Source organism: Leucoraja erinacea, chromosome 2, assembly GCF_028641065.1.
Source record: "Leucoraja erinacea ecotype New England chromosome 2, Leri_hhj_1, whole genome shotgun sequence".
NCBI lineage: Eukaryota > Metazoa > Chordata > Chondrichthyes > Rajiformes > Rajidae > Leucoraja > Leucoraja erinaceus.
In genome coordinates, this window is record NC_073378.1 from 51,645,808 (window position 1) to 51,671,043 (window position 25,236).

Sequence of the window (25,236 nt, forward strand, 5' to 3'; positions counted from 1 at the left end):
GCAGGTCAATGTAAACACAGTACTCATAGACAACATAATAAACAAAAGAAAAGATCAATAAATTAAAAAAAAAAACATATTATTACGAAATGCCTCCAAGTCCTTACCGCAATCAAGACAATTCATAGTTTAGTTGGTGTTTGTAGTATTCTCGAGCCTGATTGTTGTTGGGAAGGAGTTGTTCATGAATCTGGAGGTCACATTTTTCAGACCACCTTCCAGGAGTGAAATGAAGGTGTGGCCAGTGTGTTGTGGGTCTCTGATGAAGCTGGCTGCCTCTTTGAGACAGGCCCCCTTGAGGCAGGTCTCCATATCCCTTGATTCCCTTCGATGGTGCGGATGTCAGTATCCATGACAGACCGGGAAGAGTGCACCATTTTTTGTAATCTCCTCAGTTGCCGGGCATTCGAGTTGCCGAAACAGGCCATGCAACCAGTCAATATGCTCTCTACCATACACCTCCAAAAATTAAAGGAAGTATTTGCCAACATACCAAATCTTCTTTTTATTCTAAAGAAGTAAAGGCGCTGCTGAACTTTCTTTATAATTGCATCGATGTGCTAGGCTCAGGACAGATCCTCATGGATATGCGCACCAAGGAATTTGTAGTTGTTGACTCTTTTCACCATTGGCCCGTCAATGAACTCAAGTTTGTGGATCCTCGTCCTCTCTCTCCTAATGTCAACAATCAGCTCCTTGGTCTTGCTGACATTGAGAACAAGGTTGTGTTTGCATCATTCAATCAGGCTCCTATATTCTGAATCATCATTATCTGTAATTCATCCAACAATGGTGGTGTCACGGCAGATTACAGGAGGAGTTTTCATCAAGATGGATCCCTCATGTACTTACCTTCATACCTGTTACTGACCTCCCCAACATTGAACTAATCTTTTGCTGCCTCAAAAAGATAACCAGTTTCATCGAGAACCTACACCACCCCGGCAGCAAAGTCCTTCATGATTTGGTCAGCTTAATCAATAATGGTGCTACCAACCCCTTTTGCTGATAGAAGTGGAAGTATCCCACCCAGAGCATATTTCAGTGCCACTACAGGGTCTTGTGCAACATGGACGAGCACTGATTTATTAATCAGCTGATTGGGGGCAATAGTGTTAATGAGAAACATAGAAAATAGGTGCGGGAGTAGGCCATTCGGCCCTTCGGGCCATTCAATATGATCATGGCTGATCATCCAAAATCAGTACCCCGTTCTGGCTTTTTCCCCATATCCTTTGATTCCCTTAGCTCTAAGAGCTAATCTAACTCTCTCTGGAAAACATCCAGTGAATTGGCCTCCACTGCCTTCTGTGGCAGAGAATTCCACAGATTCTCAACTCTGGGTGAAAAAGGTTTTCCTCATCTCAGTCCTAAATGGCCTACCCCTTATTCTTAACCTGTCATCCCTGGTTCTGGAATCCTCCAACATCGGGAACATTTCTCCTGCATCTACCCTGTTCAATCCTCTAAACATTTTATATGTTTCTGTAAGATCCTCTCTCATCCTTCTAAATTCCAGTGAATATAAGCCCAGTCGACCCATTCTTTCATAATATGTAGGTCCAGCCATCAATAATGTCCTTCCTCAAATTAGGAGACCAAAATTGCATACAATACTCCAGGTGCGGTCTCACCAGGACCCTGTACAACTGCAGTAGGACCATCTTGCTCCTAAACTCAATTCCTCTCGCAATGAAGGCCAACAAGCCATTAGCTTTCATCACTGCCTGCTGTACCTGTATGCTTACTTCCTATGACTGGTGTACAAGCACACCATGTCTCGTGGCACCTCCGCTTCTCCTAATCTGACTTCATTCAGATAATAATCAGCCTTCCTGTTCTTGCCACCAAAGTGGATAACCTCACATGTATCCACATTATACTGCATCTGCCATGCATCTGACCACTCACCCAACCAATCCAAGTCACCCTGCAACCTCATAGCATCCTACTCGCAAAGACGGTTTATTTTTCCATGTTTGACGATGCCATGAAAAATCATTGAATCATAAAACAATACAGCTTGAAGATAGCTGTTTGGCTAATCCAGTCCATGCCAACGATCAAGCACCCATTAACATTAATCTTAACACAGATCTTAATTCACACAGACAGCACTTGGGATCAGGAATGAAGCAGGGTCACTGAGCTCCATGAGTTGTGCCTCTGGACAACCCACATTCTGGAAACACTGTTGAAGACTCCTAGGCATATACTCTCCTATTGGATACCACTGAACAATACTACCACCTGGTAGCACAGGATGTATCAGATTGTGACAGAGGAGACTGGCACATTCTGTGTAAGGTTAGATTGTGTGAGTAAGTCTGGCTGTTATCTGACTGTTATCAAGTTATTTGGACAGTTATTAAGTCTGGCTGTTTTCTGGGGGATACCGTTCCCAATTTCATCACTCGCCTCCAGATGTTTGTTTGGGGAATTTAGTTTAGTTTTGGTCATAAGGAATAGGAGTAGTATTAGGCCATTTGGCCCATCAAGTCTACTCCACATTCAAATCTTGGCTAAGCTATCTCTCCCTCCGCACCCCATTCTCCTGCCTTCATCCCATAACCTCTGATACTTGTACTAAGCAAGAATCTATCTAACTCTGCCTTATAAATATCTACTGACTTGGCATCCGCAGCCTTCTGTTGCAAAGAATTCCACAGATTCACCACCCTCTGACTAAATAAATTTCTCCTCATCTCCTTCCTAAAAGAGCATCCTTTAATTCTGAGTCTATGACCTCTAGACCTAGACTCTCACACGAGTGGAAATATCCTCTCCACATCGACTCTATCCAAGCCTTTCTCTATTATGTATGTTACAATGATGTCTCTCCCCCTTCATAAACTCCAGCAAGTACAGGCCCAGTGCCGACAAACGGTCATCATAGGTTAACCTACTAATTCCTGGGATTATTCTTGTAAACCTCCTCTGGACCCTCTCCAGAGCCAGCACATCCTTCCTCAGCTACGGTGCCCAAAATTGCTCACAATATTCCAAATGCAGCCTCACCAGCGCGCCTTATAGAGCCTCAACGTTACATCCCTGCTTTTGTATATAAATTGTATATTTAAATAAATGTAAGCATTGAGTTTGCTTTCTTTACTACCGATTCGATTTGCAAATCAACTTTTGGGGAATCCTGCACCAGCACTCCCAAGTCCATTTGCACCTCAATTTTCTGGATTCTCACCCCATTTAGAAAATAGTCTACCCCTTTATTCCTACTACCAAAATGCATACCACACTTTGCTACACTATATTCCATCTGCCACTTCTCTGCCCACTCTCCCAACCTGTCTAAGTCCTTCTGCAGAGTCCATGCTTTCTCTACACTACCTGCCCCTCCACCTATTTTCATATCATCTGCAAACTTTGCCACAAAGCCTTCAATCCCCTTGACCTATTAATTAATATAAACATGAAGAGTAGTGGCCACTAGTCACTGACAGCCAACCAGAAAAAGCCCCCTTTATTGCCACTCTTTGTCTTCTGTCACCCAGCCAATCTGCGATCCATGCTGGTATCTTCCCTTTGAGACCATTGTCTCTCATCTTCCTAAGCAGCCTAATGTGTGACCTTATCAAAGACTTTCTGAAAATCTAAGTAAACAACATCAACTGACTCTCCTTTGTCGATCCTGCTATTTACTTCTTCAAAGGATTCCAGTAAATTTGTCAAGCAAGACCTCCCCTTCACAAAGCCATGCGGACCAGCCTTTTTTTTTTATCATGAACTTCTTGGTACTCTGTAACCTCATCCTTTATAATGGTCTCTAAAATCTTTCCAACCACTGAAGTCAGACTAACCAGTCTGTAGTTCTCACTATTCTACCTTGCTCCCTTTTTGTGCAATGGGGTAATATTGGCAATTTTGCAATCATCTCTACTCTGGTGATTCATGAAAAGCTATCAACACCTCCACAATCTCTAAAGCCACCTCTTTCAGAACCCTGTGGTGCAGTCCATCTAGTGCAGGTGACTTATCCACCTTCAGCCCTTACAGCTTCCCAATCACCTTCTCCCCAGTAATAGCCACTCCACTAACTTCCACCCCCTGACTCCCTTGAATTTCAGGCACGTTGCTGATGTCTTCCACTGTGAAGACTGATGCAAAAATGTTATTCAACTCCTCTGCCATTTCTAAATTCCCCATTATCACTTCTCCTGCATCATTCTCCAGTGGTCCAATGTCCAAGTTTGCCTCTTTCTTACTCTTTATTTAACTGAAGAAACTCTTGCTATTCTCTTTTATATTATAGGCTCGCTTACCTTCGTAATTCATCTTTTCTCCCCATATTAGTTTAGTTTCAAGATACAGCACGGAAACAGGCCCTTCAACTCACCGTGTCCACACTGATCAGCGATCCCTGCACATTAACGCTATCCCACACACTAGGGGCAGTTTTTTGCACTCATGCCAATCCAATTAGCCTACAAACCTGTACGTCTTTGGAGTGTAGGACGAAACCGAAGATATCAGAGAAACCCATGCTTTTCGTTTCAGAGAATATACAAACTCCGTACAGACAGTACCCATAGTCGGGATCGAACCTGGGTCTCCAGTGCTGCATGAGCTGTAAAGCAGCAACTCTACTGCTGTGCCACCTTTTACAAGTTCAACTTGGGGGCAAACAAAACCTATAAAAAATGGCAGATATGAAAATCAGAAATAGGAACTGAAAATGCTGGAAACACTTAACAGGTCAGATAGCATTTGAGGAAAGAGAAACAGAGTTAATGTTTCATGTTGAAATGCTGCCAGATATCTAGAGTGCCTCTGATTCTGCCAGACCTGTGAGCGTTTCCAACATTTTCATATTTTACAGCAACAAAAATAACACTGGTGAACTCAGCAAGTCAATCAGCATCTATGTGGGGGGGAAATGAATTTTCAGTTTGAGACCATTCATCAGGGCTGAGAGCAGAGAGAGAAGATATCACATATAACGAGATAGAGCTGGTGAGACAGGGGCCATCGGTCGATAGGTGGACCGAGGTGGGACATACAGTAATACAGCATGGAAATAAGCCCTTTGGCCCAAATCATCCATGTCGACCAAGATGTTCCATCTAAACTACCATTTGCCTGTATTTGATCCATATTGTTGTAAACCTTTCTTATCCCATATACTTGTCCAAATGACTTTTAAATGTGTTATTGTACCTGCCTCAACCACTTAGTTGGTTTGGTAATAGGAGGCAGTTGGTGTTGGTGGAGGGTTGATATTGTGATTGTAAACTGGTGACCAATGGTGGACCACACTGATCACTGATGGGATCATTACTGTTTGCAATTATTTATGATTTGGATATGGATGTGGGCACAATGATAAGTAAGTCTGTAGATTACATTAAAGTTGGTGATGTTGCTGATGGTGTAGAGGATAATCATGGGCAATTGGATGATATTAATCAATTGGGCAGAGCAATGAAAGCGTTAATGATGGGAGAGCATATATAATGAATAGTAAGGCCCATGGGAAGATTGGGGAACAAATACATCTTTGTATACAAATCCAAGATCCCCTGAAGATTGCAGGTAAATAATGTGGTGAATAAGGCATGTGAAATACAGATATTTCTTAGTTGGGGCATACAATATAAGAGTAGTAAAGGCCTTTATAAAACACTGGTCAGGGCACAGCTAGAGTATTGTGTACACTTCTGGTCATCAGACTATAGGAAAACTTGATTGCACTGGTGAGAATGCAGAGAAGATTAACCCAGATGTTGCTTGGGACGGATCGAGGAGCTGAGGGGATAGGGATACACAAGATTGTGAGGGACATACATGGGGCAAATAAAGGGAAACATTTCACCATAAGCAGAGATATCAAAAACTAGAGGACAGATTTATGCTAAGGGGAAGAGTTCTGGCGAGAATTTGAAGAAATTTTCCTCCAGAGAATGGTTGGACTGGAACGCACTGCCTAAGTGAGTGTTGGAGGCAAGCATTTAAGAATTATTGAGACAATATTTGAATCACCTTGATGTAAAAGGCTATGGATCAAGTGGTAGTAAATGGAATTGGTGGAGATGGATACGATGCTTGATGTGGTCATGATGGGCCAAAAGGCCTGTTTCTATGCTGTATGACTCCTTGATTCTGGTCTGATAGCTTAATTGCCCCATCACCACTATTCATAGTGTGTGTGTGTGTGTGTGTGTGTGTGTAGGATAGTGTTAATTTTGCAGCTATTTTGTGATCAAGAAATGGTACAATTGCATTGTATGCAATAGAACTATGTTACCCGGGGAACATATTTTTTACCAAGATAATTCTGTAACTGTTATAACTGTGTGGTTGTTATCTTCTATGTCATTTTCTTGACTGAAGCCAAACTATTAACACAATTGCTAATTGAGTTCTGGGTGACAAATTAATACTGTGGCTATGAAGTAATTGTATCTCATCTGTAAAGGAGATTCCTTGGTTATGGGAATCATATGAGAGTTCCATGATGATTCATTACTAGGTTGGCTTCATGCCATTGTGGCCAATCACTCTTCTGCCAGTTACTGACTGTGTTTTGGGATGTTGGCCGTCTGGGTTAGGTTGTGTTTCCCTGCAGGAGGGTGTTTTCTTCAAGAAAGATGATTGTTTGGTTTGGAGAGGGGAGGTAGTGTTGATGGTGCATGGAAGGAGAGGATGGCTAGAGCAGAAAGAAATTAAGAATGTCACCCATTATCTACTTGTTAAGATGAGCAGCAGAGAGGTTTAATAGACAATAGACAATAGGTGCAGGAGGAGGCCAATCGGACCTTTGAGCCAGCACCACCATTTAATGTGATCATGGCTGATCATCCACAATCAGTACCCCGCTCCTGCCTTCTCCCTATATCCCTTGACTCCGCCATCTTTAAGAGCTCTGTCTAGCTTTCTCTTGAAAGCATCCAGAGAACCGGCCTCCACCGCCTTCTGAGGCAGAGAATTCCACACTCACAACTCTCTGTGTGAAAAAGTGGCTTACCCCTTATTCTTAAACTGTGGCCCCTGGTTCTGGTTTAAAGTCTATCCAATGTCACTATTCGGGTCTGATGTATTGCAAAAGTGAAAGAAACGGACAGCTTTGTTTTTAACTTGAGAGCAACTCTCCATGGGAATGTGGGAAAAGAAGCAGCCATTTATCCTCAAGCCTATTCTACCATTCAGTGAGATTATGAGCGTTAATTCTCATGATTCCATGTACCTAGTTTTTTATCAATATGCTTTGATACCTCTGGTTAACAGAAATACATCAATTTCCGATTTAAAATTTGTTCGAGCATTAATTGGATGGCAGTTTTTAGAAACAAATTGAAGGGAAATCTCTTCAAAAATTCAGTGTAACAGAAAGTCAATTACACTCCCAAGTATCATGTATAGGAAGATATAAGATACTTTTACTTCAGAGGTCTGTGGCTCTTCAGGCCAGAATCCTCCACCTCCCTAACAGTATTGATGTAAAGAGTGATCTTGGGTTCCAAATTGATGTAAGTGAATTAGGCTGAAAGATGGGTAGCTCCATGGAAGTGACGATACAAGTTGATAGAGTATATGGTAATAAAAGCATGTGGTCTACTTGCTTTGATGGATCGAGGCATTGAGTGTAAAATGTCAGAAAGTCATATTGCAGGTTTATGATACTTTAGTTAAGCCATTTTGAGGTATTATAGGCAGTCTGGCCACCCCATTACAGTAGCAATGTTACAAAATTTTGAGATTTAAAAAATCAAGTCTGTAATTTATCCCATCAGATAAAGCATAAAAACAAGTTTAATTTGACACCTAATTCACTTTCATATCTCAAGTATTTAAAACGTTATGGCCATTTTCGTTCTCGGAAATTAGCATCTTGTTCCCTATTGATTTTCTATGGACATAACAAAAAAGCTGTGATCGTGTGCTGTCAAAAGGCCATAACCTTCTTAAAAATTAAGAGAACTGAATGAAATTTTCAGTTATCGTAGATTGAACCATTCTGAAACAAATATGAAATAATCTAACTTGGATGACCTGAAATTAAAACATATAATTAGTTAGTTACTCAAGTGTAGCAAATTTCAAACTTCAATTACTAGATCTAAACATCTATCCATTTCTTAATAAATGATTAACATTTTTAAATAGCCCAAGTGTCCAAATAATATTCATAAATAATTCACAATAAAACATGATTTTGAAATCTCATTTATATTAATTTATAGGCCAAATGGAAGGAATTTAGTGTTCAATTGCTGTAAATTAAAGTCCATTTTAAATCAGCTTTCTAGTGGGATCCTGTGGAACGCGCTGGTTTAGAACGTTCACATTGCGGTAGATTTGTACCTCAAATGCCCAGAAAAATACTGCGGGATATAATGGGGCCAAAATGAGCTACTCGCAATATTAAACTTGTATAAAGGGTTCTAAAGAAGCCCTTTTTAATGTAAAAATAAGCTACATACCTTTAATTGTTTGCTTTATAAAACCCTGGGGCTGCGAGAGGTCGCGGGTTTAGAGAGTGATTTTTAAAATACTATAACTATTATACAAGGCCATAAAAACTAATATTACCTTTTGCGACGGGGTCTTTCAGCGATTTTTCGTTAATGATTTACTAGGCTGAACATTTTCGATTGCAACAGCCTAGTGAAAATTGCGTTTTAAACCCGCCCCCCTCTAAACAGCGCCAAAATCACACACGCGGGCTGGGACAGATTTTCAACGACACTTCAGGTACGCTTTGCAACATACTTAATTACAGGAAGGAGGATGTGGAGGCTTTTGAGACGATGGAAAAAAAGTTTACCAGGATGCTGCCAGAATTGAAGGATATTAGCCGTAAGGAGAGGTTGGATAATCCTGGATTGTTTTCTCAGAGGGGGAAAGTTTAAAGGCAATTCAAGTTTCATGTTTACATTTAATGTCACGTGCACCAATTGGTACAGTGAGATTTGAGTTACCATACGGCCATACGAATAAAAAGAATACAACACACGATAGAATTTAACATAAACATCCCCACACAGTGGAATTAACGTTTCCCACTGTGAGGGAAGGCAATAAAATGTCATCTTCCTCTTTGTTCACCCGTGGTTGGGGCCTATTGAGGCCTCCGCAGTCGCTGCAACAGTGGCCCGATGTTCAGGCCCTCTCGCCGGATGATGGAACTCCGGCATCGGAAGAACACTCTCAGCAGCTTGGAGTTTCGAATCGGCCACTTCCTACTGGAGACTGCGGCTCCCAAAGTCCACAGGCCGTGCTGAGCGGAGCTCCACACGGCAGTCCTCGGGGAAGATCCCAGGGCCCAGCGTTGTTAAAGTCAGCGCTGCCCGTGGCTGGAAGCTCCCCAGACTACAGCGCCATGATGTTAGAGTCTGCAGTCCAAGCACTCCTGGAGCTCCAACACAGTGACCCCGGTAAGGCATTGCCCGCTCCGCGATGGCTGCGCCGCTGCTGAAGCTGAAGCTCTGGCTGATCTCCAGCAAGAAAAGGCCGCACCAATCCAGATGGTATGCCATGATGAGGGGGCGAAGATGCGGCTCGGAGGATAGACGCATCCTCGACTAGGTAGTGACTGAGAAAAACAGTTTACCCCTTCCCCCACCCATCCCCCACATAAAAAGACTAAAAGACCTCCAAAACAACACTTTTTGACAGACTAAAAATAAAAAAAGAATGAAAGGACAAACAGCTGCTGGCAATGCTGACATACTCAACGGCGCCCCCTACCCTCACTCATAGGGCAAGTTTATTTTGTTCAGACAGCAGTGTATGTTTGAAATATGCTGCCAGTGGTGGTGCTGAAAACAGATATGATAGTGCCTTTTAACAATATTTTAGACAGAAACATGGATATGTAGGGAATGGGGAAATGGATCATAGGCAGGCAGATGAGATCAGTCTAACTTTGCATCTTGTTCGTACGGAATGGTGGGCCGAAGTGCCCGTTCCCGTGCTGTACTGTTATGTCTATGTTAAAAATTCAGGCCATTAACCTTCGTGATTGTTGCATATTTTATGTGCATTTAAGACTACTCTTTGAATTGCCTGGTTTGTAGCCTGCTTTAGAGCTAGGGAGTCTATTCAGCTCTGCACTCACAAGGTTGCATTCTTTGCCTTTGATGACAAGGATATCTGAACTGTTTTTTTTTTAAAATTAATTATTGCGCAAAGTCCAAGCAATTTCTCCGAAGAAATGAAATATATATTAGAATTACTATTGTGCATTCTCTGAAGCCAATTAATATTTGGCATTAGTAGAGAACATATTTGAGAATAAGAATTGCTGTAAAGGAAAATAAAAACATAAATTGACATACTTTAAATTAAATGATCATATGTAAATATGCCAACAGAATAATTATTTCCAGCTGATGCAGTATTTTACAACTAATCTGACTTTAATCTACTTTTCTTGTGTTATTTCAGACACATTTGCATTTATAGTTTATTGCCCAAAGGGCCATTTAGTTGCAGATATGCTTCAGAGAGACAATCACTTGCACTCAAGCATGCTTGTTGCTTGAGTGCTGAAGTACAGAGATAGCCGATTATATATACAGGTACTAAAGAATGTTGCGGGCTCTTCCAGAATATGAATTCATTAGTCAAGTCCATATATGAGCAGCCTCAGCCCAGTTTATGTTTTTAGCTACAATGGTCCCTGTATAGAATGAATTTCTTAAATGATTACGACACTCCAAAAACTGCATCCAATTAATGCGCAATTATGCAGAGGCCCATTGGGGCTATGAAATCAATCATTTCTATTTGCCATTAAGGTCTGAAACTGGCCTTTTCTTGCCTCTTTGGACTGATGGGGCAAATACCTCTTTTGAGGATCAGAGCCGTCGGCTCAGTTTATCTCAATAGTTGCAGACCTGATTTCAAGGTTAGAATAAAGGTTATTCTGGAGAAGAGACCCACTCAGCTCTGTTCAGCATTGCAGGCTGCAGATTGTGGTCTAATATTTTGATCATTTCTTTCATATTTGTTATCCTTGGGCCTAAAGTGTAAAATTAAAAGCACTTCGTTATCCAGCTCCTTTGCACAATTGAGAAATGTTTGCTGCAGATTGCTGTATCTCCTCAAATATAGGTATTTGCGTGGGCCAGGGAGCAAAGTAAATCAGACAGATATTCCATGTCTCCTAATATTTCTAACTAGAAGATATAAAAAACAGTTAAATGTACATTGATCCATTGCTGCATTTTAAACATTATTATATTTCACCAGTTGTTCTGATACAATACAATAAATCTCTCTTTATTATACAGTTGTGCTCCATTTATTTCATTACAACGTGCAACAAGAAGATTGTACCAAGTCAAGTCAAGTCAATTTTATTTCTATAGCACATTTAAAAACAACTCTCGTTGACCAAAGTGCTTTACATTGGTGCACGTACTAACGTGCTACGAACAGTGGTACATAGATCAACAATACATACAGAGATACATACATACAGCGCTCCCTCAGAGGACCTCAAGAAAGGCTTGAGAGTAGAAATAAGTTTTAAGTCTAGACTTAAAAGATTCGATGGAGGGGGCAATTCTTATGGGAAGAGGGATGCTGTTCTATAGTCTAGGAGCTGCAACCGCAAAAGTGCGGTCGCCCCTGAGCTTATGCCTAGACCGCGGGATGGTCAGTAGCCCCAAGTCGGCCGATCTGAGAGACCTGGAGTATTAAATGTTTAATACCTGTAAATTAATGGCCATTTAAATCAACTTGCCAGTGGGTTTTTCTGGAACGCGACCATTTGGAACGTTGCGGTTTGCAGTGGTTTATACCCCCATATCGGCATGAAAAACACTGCCGGTTGGTATGGTGACTAAATCACCGTTTCGCAACTTAAAATGTGAACTAAAGGCATCTTAAGGAGCACTTTTATACATAAAAATAAACAGCTTTCTTTTACCTGTCACCTACATGAAATCCATCCCCGTTGTCGGCGTTGACGGCTTTAGAAGCTGATTTTAAAATGACTCCAGCGCTGAACGAGTCGGGCGATTTAAAAAAAAAAAAAATACACAGAATGCCCGTCGGAACGATTCTTCTGCAAAAGCTTGCACTCCAACCAAATATAATCCAGGACAAGGTTGCATTTTACCCCCCCCCCCCCCCCAAAGGTGCCAAAATCGCGCACACGGTCAGTGGCAGAAGGTAAGTATTGTAACATACCTAGGTGATGTGGTCCCTTTTTCGGGTGCCCATCAGGAGTCTCGCAACAACATTTTGCAGGCGGGACAGGGATGATTGGCTGATGCCAGTGTAAAGGGAGTTGCAGTAATCAAGGCGGGAGGAGATAAATGAGTGGATGATCTTTTTGAGATCGTCAAATTGGAGGAATTATTTATTTTAGCTATCATCCGAAGCTGGAAGAAGCTAGGTTTTACCACGGCATTGACTTGTTTGTCAAATTTCAATGCGGAGTCAAATATCACGCCAAGGTTTTTGACGTGAGGTTTGAGTAATGGGGTAAGGCTTCCAAGGCTGCCTGCTATCGTTTTGATTGAGTCTGAGGGGGCCGAGTAGGATGACCTCAGACTTACTCTCGTTTAGTTGGAGGAAGTTCTGGGCCATCCAACACTTAATATCTTCGAGGCAGTGGATAAGGATGAGTAGGTTAGATCGATTGTTGGGCTTCAGGGGGAGATAGAGTTGTGTATCGTCTGCATAGCAGTGGAAGGAAATGCCGTGCCTTTGAATGATTTGGCCTAATACAGGGAGAAGAGAATGGGGCCTAGGATGGAGCCTTGTGGAACCCCATAGCAAAGGCTAGCTGGGGAGGAGAAAGTTGCCTATGTTTGTAGAGAAACTCCTATCTTTGAGATAGGAGACGACACGGAAATGCTTCAAATTACTAGCCATTTATTTTTACACACAACCGGCAGGAGATTATATTATCTTTACATACGAAGCCTGCTCAGATTGTATAGTATTTATTTTACCAGCAATAATTTTGAAATAATTACAATACCATAGAAGGAGTATTTATCAGACTTGACTGAGAAGTCAATACCTTTTCAAGCTGTAAAGCTGTGGTGATTTAATGCAGTACAGATACAGAAAACTGACCTCAAAATCAAAATGTTTTTGTTTCTTCATTGGGGGTTGTTTAAAATGTTGTAGTAAGCATGCCTGTTATTTCACAAGCTGCTGACAGGCAAACACAAGTACAGATGTGACACGCCATTTAGCATAAACAAGTCTCCTTTCCAGAGAAACCTACAGTGCCTTTCCCAAATAATTTGACTGTCTCCTAAATGCTCCAGAGGATCACCTTCTGCTTCCTGACGAGGAAAACCTTTCTATGTATTCATCATTCTTTGCACTGATTTTGCAAGATTTATGAAAGCGGGTGTGACCCCTATTAAGGGCGTGATGGAGTGTGCTCGGTGTCAGACATAGAATTTTCATGGGGATTGCTGAATCTCCCAGTGCAACCTTATCAAAAGGCTTGCTGGAAATCCCAAAGTAAACGTATAAACAACAATGAAATCCTTGAGATTTCTGCTCACTTTACATTGAATTTACTCTAGGATCTTTGGAGATGCGCACTGGAAATTACGAGTCTAATTATATGAATATAATTATGGGTGTAATTCCAGGAAAAACTGCAATGGAACAATGGAGCACAGGATTGTTGTCTTGGATCCAGTCCAGATCACACCAGGAAGACTATGTACAATCTGTTCAAGTATCATATAAAAGATAATTCTGAACTTGCAAGGACACTGAAATGAGCACCAAAATAATTCTGATGATCACGAAATTAAAGATTCGAAGAAGTTATTTATTTCAAAATGAAAAGATATAATTAAACTTTACAAAGTCGAGAAAGAAATAATAGCTCTGAAAATATACTTATTTGGGTAAAAGGTTACATATGAAGTGACAATATACAGTACAGAAACAGGCCATTTTGCACAATGAATTAATGCTGCTGTGTCTGTTCAACATATGACTCCTCCCACGCTACATAGATCATTATCTTGTCGTTTATTTTCAATTTCTTTTTCTCTCCAGTAATCATTGAGTTTGTTAAATGACCAAGTTATTTATCTCAACTACATCCCATGGTGGTAAGTTCCTCATTGCAAGCACACACTGAAAAAAAAAATTCTGTTGCCCCATTTGATTCATTAATGGCTGGAGTCAGCAGTTCCAATTCAGCAATGCAGAAGAATGAAATTTACAGAATGCAGACTAACCAAGCAATAGCCTGGCATAGTTGTACTAACAGAATCATACACACTGTCAATGTTCCAGATCATCCAATGCAATTCCTGGGTACATCTCATACCAGCAGCACAGACTCTTTAGAAGTGGTATGTATAGAAACAGGAAAGTGGCCCTAGAAATCCTAGCATCGACTCCAGACACCATGGAGTCTGACGATATCAAACATGAGCAAAAAAAGCTCCTCCTGATTACAACCTACGATTCATTCTCAGATGATGAATCAATGTTCCTCTATATTTTATAACTAGAGCCAGGATGTTTAGGCACTAAAAAACTCTGAAATAGGCAGGCAAAAAGGCATAATAAAATAACAAAAAAGGCACAAAAAAGGCATGTATTGACAAATAAGGCATAAAAAGGCATGTATTTCCACCTCCAAAATACGGTTAAAAATGATAATATAAAGGTATACTGCATTAAACGATCGAAGTTACCTGTTTGCATGTAATTACCAGCATTTTTTTTCAAATTATCTGGTGTTAAACAATGCTGTCTGTCAGACAGAATATGCTTCAGTTGTGAAAAACTTATTTCTACCTTACCTGAGGTCACTGGTGCATACCCGAAACAAGCTACAGTCTCTATACCTTGTGCATTACAACTACCTTTGAGAACTTTAGCTATGTTTTCTATTTCTTCAAGATCTTTGTTAGCTAAAATCACTCTCTCACTTCTTCCTTGTATGTCTTTACCTATATCGCCAGGAACTTTACGAATATTATCAGTTACTTTGTTGAAAACCTGCACGTTTCTCAAGGGAAGTGATAGTTTGTGGGAAGTTTGCAAAATTGGAAGCAATAAACACAAGATCGTGGTGGAGGGACTTTTTCTGCATGATTTCACTGACGATCCTGACTGCAGCAGATTCTTCTTCTTCAAAACAGTTGACGATTTTTTTTTATCTTTTCACAATTTGCAGCATAGTAGAGTGCAGCAGAGAGCCATGTACCCCACCTAGTCAAAATGGGCTGAGGAGGTAGCAGAATCTCCTTGAACAACTGCACACATGATGGTGCTTTGAGGAAGATTTTCTTGACATTGGAAACTGGGCCACTAACATGTCGAAACAAGCTACGTATGTGCTTGGCAATTCTATGAAGTTCTTGAGCTGAGCATGTCAAATGCAACATTTTTGGGAATAAATCTTTGTCACAAACAGAAGAACATTCTTGTGTTTTATACTTTCTAGCCAAGGTACAGGAGCCAGCAGTAAATGTAGTGGGAGACAGGCTTGGGTATTTCGCTTGGGTTAGTCTACACCCCAGCGGTATCAACATTGACTTTTCTAATTTTTGATAGCCCTTGTCTTCTCTCTCCTCCCCCTCCCCTTCCTAGCTCTCCTTCTAGTCCTACTGTCTCCGCCTCTTCCTGTCTTTTTCCCGCCCCGCCCCCACATCAGCCTGAAGAAGGGCCTCGAGCCGAAACATCGCCTATTCCTTCTCTCCATTGATGCTGCCTCACCCACTGAGTTTCTCCAGCATTTTTTGACCACCTTCGACTTTTCCAGCATCTGCTGTTCTTTCTTAAATAGATCTTAGAGAAGATTGAACCAGCGAGCAGCGGCACGAATGAATGAACGACCGACGGTGGCGCCCCAGGTTTTGCCCTGGTGGTGGTAAATTTCTTCTAAGTTATACTATGTTAACACGTTAATAATAACATTAATATTCATGTGTTAACATAGAAAACATCATTGTAATCATGGTACAACTAGAGAAAATAGTACTATGTTATTCAATCTTTTAGCAAAAAGGCAAAGAAAAGGCTGATTTAGGCACTCGATTGTGAAAAAGGCATTATCATGGTGAAATCATCAAAAAAGGCATGAAAAAGCCCATGGCAATTATGCCAAAATCCTGGCTCTATTTATAACATTTGGATCAAGCAGAGAAAGTAGCAAGGATACAAAAGAGTACAGCATGGAAACAAGATCTTTGGCTGAATTTGTCCATGCCAACTGGGATACATCTGGACTAATTCCATTTAACACCATTTTGGCTGTATATCTCTATTCCGTTGCTATCAATTCTCCTATCCACATGTTTTTTAAACGCTATGTTTGTACCTGGCTCAAACACTTTGTCTGGCAGCTTGTTCCAAATATTCACCAACCTATGTGGGAACAACTTACCTCTCAGACCTCATTTAAATGTTTCCTTTCTCACCTTCTATAAAACCAGAGGGCATGTATTAAGATGCAAGTGGAAAGATGTAAAGGGAACCTGAGGAGCATGTTTTTCAAACACAGAGTTGTCAGTATATGGAACAGAGTAAGTGATAGGCATGGATCTCGTTGCAACCTTTAAAAGACACAACCATGTATATGGATGGAATGTTTTAGGGGGATATGGTCCAAATGCAGACAAATGGGACTAGCATAGATTGGGCTGAAGGGCCTGTATCCTGCTGTATAACTAAAGCCCTCCATTCCAGGCAATGTCCTAGAATCACTTAGAAACATAGAAATTAGGTGCAGGAGTAGGCCATTCGGCCCTTCGAGCCTGCACCGCCATTCAATATGATCATGGCTGATCATCCAACTCAGTATCCCGTACCTGCCTTCTCTCCATACCCCCTGATCCCCTTAGCCACAAGGGCCACATCTAACTCCCTCTTAAATATAGCCAATGAACTGGCCTCAACTACTCTCTGTGGCAGAGAGTTCCAGAGATTCACCACTCTCTGTGTGAAAAAAGTTCTTCTCATCTCGGTTTTAAAGGATTTCCCCCTTATCCTTAAGCTGTGAACCCTTGTCCTGAACTTCCCTAACATCGGGAACAATCTTCCTGCATCTAGCCTGTCCAACCCCTTAAGAATTTTGTAAGTTTCTATAAGATCCCCTCTCAATCTCCTAACTTATGTGCTCTTTCTAGTGCTACCCTATCCTTTCTATAGTATGGAGCCCAAAACTGCACACAGTATTCCAAGTGTTGCACAAACAATGTCTTGGGCAGTTGCAACACAATGCCCCAACTCTTATGGCCCATATCCCTACCTAGAAAGACAAACAACTAAATGCCTTCTTCATTACCCTATCAATCTGTGTTGTCATTTTCACAGAGCAATGAACTTACGCCATTCCTCTGTAATGATGGCCATAATATTTGGATGTCAAAGATAAGGTTGAAGCATTCACAAGCATACTTAGCCTCTGAGAGCCACTTCTTCATGGATACCATTCGTCAGTTACATTCCATATAATGTAAAGAAATGCTGAGAGCACTGTATATACAAGAACAATACCCCGGCTATGATAGAAAACAGGCATGCTCCAGAAATACTGTGTTTCTTTCAAGCATTTGTTCTCATGGAGCCATATTAAAGCTTACTTACCATTTAACTAATGTTCTGCAAGTTTACATGTTCATAAGTGATAGGAGCAGAATTAGGCCATTGAGCCATTCAGTCATGGCTGATCTATTTTTTTCCCTCTCAACCCCGTTCTCCTCCCTTTTCCTCATAACCCATGACACCCTTCCTAATCAAGAACCTATCAAACTCCACCTTAAAAATATCCGTTGACAGCCCCCACAGCTTTCTGTGGCAATAAATTCCACAATTTTCATTTGAATTCCTCCATTCTGCAAAATCCTTATTAAGTATCAGCTGGAATCTTGGGTTTGTTATTGCCTGCAGATTGTGATGCTGAATTTCTTGAAGTCCAAATCTTTTATGTAAATTATTTATATCAAAGGCATTGAATCTTTTGGATCTCCTCCCTCCAAACTGATACTCTTTCCTCCTAATCTCTGATCTCTGTGTGTGAAGCAATTTCTGGCGATTGAGCTTTCTGCTCAAATCGTTCTTTGCTGTTAATTACTTGAGTTTTGTCTGGATTTTACAGAGGTCTATTTGATCAAAGGTCTGGTAAAACACTGGTTAGGTAATTCCTTAATGCATTGTTGCTATAGAATCATACAATGATAATGTTTAGGACATTCCAGCTCCCGCCGGGGGCTCCAACTTTGTGACATTTAGACCGGGAGCGGGGCCGTACATCGCACGGCGCGGCCTAAAATGGCCATGGGACTTATCATCGCCCGCCTGGGGCTTCGACATCGGGGAAAAAAATGTAGAACAGGGGAGAGAAAAGACTTTGCCTTCCATCACAGTGAGGAGGAGATTCACTGTGATGGATGTTTCTGTAAATTGAATTGTGTGTATGTCTGTAGGAAATTGTCTTTGTTTGTATGGCTGTGGAAACGGAGTTTCGTTTGAGCCTCACTGAGGTTCAAATGACATGTAATAAATATTGTATTGTATTGATATAGTTTGGAAACAGGCCGTTCAGCTCAACTTGCCCAACACGTCCCAACTACACTAATCCTACCTGCCTGCATTTGGCCTGTACCCCTCCAAACCTGTCCTATCCATGCACCTATCTAACTGTTTCTTAAATGTTGCGGTAGTCCCAGCCTCAACTACCTCCTCTGACAGCTTGTTCCATGCCCCCATCACCTTATCTCTTCTCTCCATTCACTCTTTAAAGAATTCTCAGTTATGAGATATCTGAATTATTATCCGTCGACCCTTAAAGATGTGTGAGGAAATTCAAAGGAACCTTTTAATAAAATACAAGAGGACAATTTAAATGAGTTGAAGAGACAAATTAATTAAATTTGAGAAAAAATATTGAGGTGATCTGCAAAGATAATGAATGGTTGAATCTCTACATTTAGGTCAAAATACAATCTTAAAATAAGGGGTGGGCTATTTAAGGCAACCATGAGGAAAAAATGAATTCACTTCTACCAAAAGGACTGTGGAATCTCAGTGATAAATTATATTCAAGGCAGCTATATAGAGATTTTCATATATTAGGGGAATCAAGAAATGTGGGGCTAGTAGGAGAAGTGATGCTGAAGTCAAAGATCAGCCATGATCCTAAAGTCATAGATGTGAAAATACGGCAATATGGAGTCAAAACAGACCCTTTGGCCAAGAAGATAACTAAAATGGCAATACGGGGAGAAAAGATGAGGTATGAAGGTAAGCTAGCCGAGAATATAAAGGAGGACAGTAAAAGCTTCTCAGGTATGTGAAGAGAAAAAAACTAGTTAAGGCCAAAGTTGGACCCTTGAAAACTGAAAAGGGTGAATTTATTATGGGGAACAAGGAAACGGCAGATGGGTTGAACAGGTACTTTGGATCCGCCTTCACTAAGGAGGACACAAACAATCTCCCTGATGTACTATTGGTCAGAGGATCTAGGGTGGCAGAGGAACTGAAGGAGATTCACATTAGGCAGGAAATGGTGTTGGGTAGACTGATGGGACTGAAGGCTGATAAATCCCTAGGGCCAGATGGTCTGCATCCCAGGGTACTTAAGGAAGTGGCTCTAGAAATCGTGGACGCATTGGTGATCAATTTACAATGTTCTATAGATTCAGGATCAGTTCCTGTGGATTGGAGGGTAGCTAATGTTATCCCACTGTTTAAGAAAGGCGGATGAGAGAAAACAGGGAATTATAGACTAGAATTTTCTGTAGTTTGACCACAGGTGAGCAGTACAGAGAGGTGTACAATATGTTCTGAACAGAGACATCTTCATCTGTACAGGCACCAAACTTGCGTAAGAGAATATTCGCTTGTACATACAGCATATGGCATTGCCTATAAATATCCTCATTATCAGTCATTTGTTCTGTAATAAAATGTCCAATATATTTTACCTTATTACAGACAATTGTCAGACAATTTAAAATCAGGACATTTTAGACATTTATCCTTTGGTTCTACAGATCATAACAGCACTCTTACCAGCATTATATTTGATATAATGTTCCACACTATACACAGAACATATAGTAAGGTGCTGCTGGAGTCAAAAGACCACAAGATCATATGCATACATAATGTGGCTCACTAAAATATTACCAATCATGCACCCAATATTACAGGCTTTCAATTGCTTGCACAGATCATCAATATAAAGATTAAAAAGGACTGGGGATAAAATCCTCCCTTGTCTGACACCATTGCTAACCCCAAATGGGGCTGAGACCCTATTGCCCCATTTTATTTGCATAGTCTCAATTTAACAAACAGCTTTCTGTGATTAACACGATCAAAGGCTTTGGAAGCAGCAATAAAGCACATAATAATTGATGAGTTTTTACCTCAATATTTGTTTGCAATCTCCTTTAGGGCATATATGCATAAGTCAGTGCCATGTTTAGCTTTAAAACCAAACTGGTTATCTGTGGAATTAACTCATTTAATCTATCCAGCAGAATTCTTTCTAGGATTCTTGACAGTATGCTGGCCAAAGCTATGGGCCTATAATTATTTAGGCTGTCTACTATACCAGCTTTGTCCTTAATGATTGGCACTTGCAGAACAGACCACATTGAGTCTGGTAACAAGCCATGAATCATAAAAGCCAGTAAAACAAATAGCAAGGAGAGGAGCTATCCTCATACTCGCATCAGGAGTATTGGCGTCAGCATATGGCAACAGCATTATAGTACATAGAAACATAGAAAATAGGTGCAGGAGCCTGCACCGCCATTCAATATGATCATGGCTGATCATCAACTCAGTATCCTGTACCTGCCTTCTCTCCATACCCCCTGATCCCATTAGCCACCAGGGCCACATCTAACTCCCTCTTAAATATAGCCAATGAACTGGCCTCAACTACCTTCTGTGGCAGAGAATTCCAGAGATTCACCACTCTCTGTGTGAAAAATGTTTTTCTCATCTCGGTCCTAAATGATTTCCCCCTTATCTTTAAACTGTGACCCCTTGTCCTGGACTTCCCCAACACCGGGAACAATCTTCCTGCATCTAGCCTGTCCAACCCCTTAATAATTTTGTAAGTTTGTATACGGTGACAATATTGAGAGTAATGATTCAATGGTGATTATGTCACGTACGGTGTATCATGCCATGAACAGGCTCGCATACTTAAGATGTTCAGCAGAAATATAATCTAAGCCACCTGCTTTGTTATTGGACAGCCTATTCATGGCATGATACACGTTATGTGACATAATCACAATTGAATCATTACTCTCAATATTGTCCACCCTATACAAATCACCTTGGACACAGTTGAATAAATGAGTATAATGCTGTGGCCATATGCTGACGCCAATACTCCAGATGCGGCCTAAGCTAAGTTTTTTCGAGCTGCATCATGACTTCCTGATTTGTACTCCATGCTCCTACCAAAGTAGGCAAGCATACCATATGCCTTCTTTATCACATATCTACTTTCTTTTGCCACTTTCAAGGAGCTATAGACTGGATCCCAAGATATTCCTGTGCATCAATGCTGTTAAGGGTCTTGCCATTAACGGTATACTTTCTTCTTACATTCAACCTCACAAACTGTATCACCCCATACTAGCTTGGATTAAATTTAATCAGCCATTTCTCCATCTATAACTGTAACCAATCTATATCCCACCTTCTTCACTGTCCACAAATTCACCATTTTTTGTGCAGTCTGCAAACTGGGAGGCCTGTTTCAGTGCCAAGTCTCTCTATGACTCTATTATATTTTCCATCACTAGTGCAGATCTCTGATATATTCCCTAATTCACAGAAGTGGATTATTTCATGCTGTGCCATCCAAAATCAGGCAGAAAGTTGGACAGGACAGCCCATCGCCCTTCATTTCTGTTAATTATCACACACAAAACCTGCTGACCTCACTTGATGTTGTTGCTTGCTGTGTATAGGGTGCTACTGCCCGGAAACCTCACCAGTTCTGTTGTCTTCCACACACGGCTGGTGCCCCAGGAACACCACAGATGGGGTGAGTTTTGGAGCAATAACAGAAGGGCTGTTGAATTATGTTGTTGAAAGGGTTAAACTAGCATTGGGTTCCCATCATTCTCCTCTAGCTTCACAATATTTTACAGCCACAGCTCAGTCGAGCCGAAAAATGGAATTAACTGCTCACAAAGTTGGGTTTGTCTCTACACTGTGTGTGGCCGTCTTTCAGCAGCCACAGCTGGTGCCTCACATCAGCAGTGAATTTCCTTCTCCTAGAGCAGATCACCTGAAGAGCCCACCCTGAAGAGACTTTGATCCTTAATTCAGAAAGCGGGGAGGAGAAAAACTCAGCACCTGGCCTTGTGAAATTGTGCCTCATTCCCCAGACTGATGCATACCCCCAGCGGTATGAACATTGACTTCTCTAACTTCAAATAGTCCTTGCTTTCACTCTCTATCCCCTCCCCTTCCCTGTTCTACCAATCTTACTGTCTCCGACTACATTCTGTCTTTGTCCCGCCCACTCCCCTGACATCAGTCTGAAGAAGGGTCTCCACCCAAAACATCGCCCATTCCTTCTCTTCAGAGATGCTGCCTGTCCCGCTGAGTTACTACGGTATTTTGTGTCTACCTCAGACTGATATGTTCGTTTTATAATTTGCTTCTCATGGGTGTATCCTATTAATTCCACGTCTCTTTGAAACATTTTGTATCATTCCAGATGTGAAATTGGAATAATTAACATGAATCATTTCCACCTCCATCATTCTATTTTTCTTTTTTTTCTGGTCCATTATGACATTTTCTCCTCAAAGGAATTTTAAATTATTTTAAAATAATTTGGTCTAAAATAATGAAGTCTGCCAATGAGGAAGTCAAAAATCTAATTACATGGGGAGGACGAGAAACCCATTTCCTGATTCCCTGGGTGATCGTTTCACTGAACACCTATGCTCAGGCCGCCTTTGCCTACTCGATCCCCCGGTTGCCAAACATTTTAACTCCCTCTCGAATTCCCACACTGACCTTTCTGTCCTGGGCCTCCTCCACTGTCAGAGTGAGGTATACGCAAATTGGAGGAACAGCGCCTTATATTTCGCTTGGGCAGCTTACAACCCATCAACGTGAATATTGATTTCTCTAATTTCAAGTAACATTTCTAATTTCCCCCCTCTCTTCACTCCTCCCCCACCCTAGTCATCCTGCTAGTTCCACTGTTTGCACCCATATATCCCTTTGTTACCAACTCTACCGCAGCCAACAATGGACCATTATTGGCCTCATCTTTCATTGGTCATCGGTGCTGGCTTGATTTGTTCTGAACCTTTTCATACCTCTAGTTTTCCACTCCCTTGACTCTCAATCTAAAGATGGGTCTCGACCCGAAATGTCACCTATTCCTTTTCTCCAGAGATGCTGCCTGACCCACTGAGTTACTCCAACATTTTATGTCTATCACTGATTTTGATAATGAGTTTCGAAGGGATAATGATGTTGAACAATGTGCTGTCGTTAATGATCAACAGCCTGATGGACGTGTTCCTGTTGTCCAAGTGGTCCAGCACAGAGTAGAGAGCTGGTGGGATCACACTGCAAGGGCAGTAGGTGCAGGGAAATACCACTGCACGTGTGTCACCCTCTAAGTCGTAAGCCTTCTCAACCTGGAAAAAGGCGCCTACATTGTATCATCAGTTCGTCTAAATTCTATCCAGAAGCATTTCACCGGGCAGTCAGGAAAGTGGTTGGAATATCATGTGAAAATCTACTTAAAAGTACCTTTTCAAATAAAAAGAGCAATGAAACTGACCTCAGGTATAATTTTTATAAACAGAGAATTTTATTTTTCATGTTCAGATTTTTAGCTGTGCAATAGAAATCCGTAGGGTAATCAGCGGAAATGAAGACTATTCATTCCTTACCATTTGAGCAGAACAAAAAAAGATTACGACTCAGCAATCCTTCAAAAACAAAAGCAAAATCAGCACCTTAGACAATAATTTAGATGTTTTGTGCAATTAATAAGAGCCAGAACTCTTAGTTAAGTTTAATCTGATAACCTCTTCAGAGGTAGTTCTGCTTATTGCAGCCATTTAATTTGTTTAATATATGGGATGTGCAAAGTACTAGCATGGCAAGCATTTTTTGCCCAATGTTGTTTACCCTTAAGAAAATGATGGTGAAAAGCCTTCTGGAACGGCTACAGTCTACATGATGAACCTACTTCACAGCACTGTCACAAGTCACAAAGGAAGGTTGTCTTTATATTTCCATTTAGGATGGTGTGTAACTTGAAGGAGAACTAGCTGGTGACTCATCTTTGCATCCATTAGCAATATCCTGCTTGGCAGTGGACATTATCAGTTCGGGTGGTGTTATTTTGAGAAGAGTGTTGACGTGGTTCATTGGATAGATTTTGTACACTAAAACTATGGTGTACTGGATATGGAAGATATGTTTAAGTTGAGTGCCCATCAAACAATCTAGTTTGATCTGGATTCTGCATCAGTAGATGGGTCAATTCCTGCAGAAACAGCCTTTCATCTTTTCATACAGATGTGGTATTTATGCAGCTGGACTAGTATCTGATCAATTTTGAACTGCCCAGTCGCAAAATGAGGGGTCAATTATTGTATGAAGAAGGGAAGAAATTCCTTCACCAAGTAGGCAGTGAAACCTTTGAATTCCCCACCCAACAGTTATGCGAAAGCTAAAGTGCAAAGTATATTGAAAAAATAGATATATTTTTACTTATCAAGGGATATGAGGTCAGTGCAGGAAAGTTTCACTGTGGCGAAAGATTTGTCATAATATTGCCTACTGGCAGAGCCAGTCCAGAAGGACATACTGTATGGCTTACTTCTTCTATTTCTTATGTTCTTACAGGAGGTTGATGGTAGGAGATTCACAGATGGCAATGTCTTGAATGCCAGAAAGAGACTGTTAGACTTACAATTGTTTGAAGCGATCAAAGCCAAACAAGTACAGTAGAATAATTACACACTGCTTATTGGCCATATTTAAATAATGCCCTGACCTTATTGCATCTGTTGCACAGCTAGTTTGACTAATTGAGAAATTGTACATGGAATTGAATATTGTGTAGTCATGAGCAAATATCTCTACTGCAACAATTTACAATGGAGGGAAGGTTAGGAGGTTGATAATGGGTCACTGCCCTGAGGGCCTCCTGCATCCCGATGGGCCATTGAATAAACATGTTATAATTCACAGCACAATATTTTTATTTGATATGTATGATGAAACATTTTGGTGAGTCTAGATGCACAAGAAGTG

General features: G+C 41.0%; 1 protein-coding gene across 2 annotated transcripts in view; it reads left to right on the forward strand.

Moving 5' to 3' along the window:
- The window catches only part of hecw1b (HECT, C2 and WW domain containing E3 ubiquitin protein ligase 1b), a 451,931-nt gene that overhangs the window by 58,984 nt on the left and 367,711 nt on the right, over positions 1-25,236 (forward strand). The gene's annotated exons all lie outside the window — the stretch shown is intronic.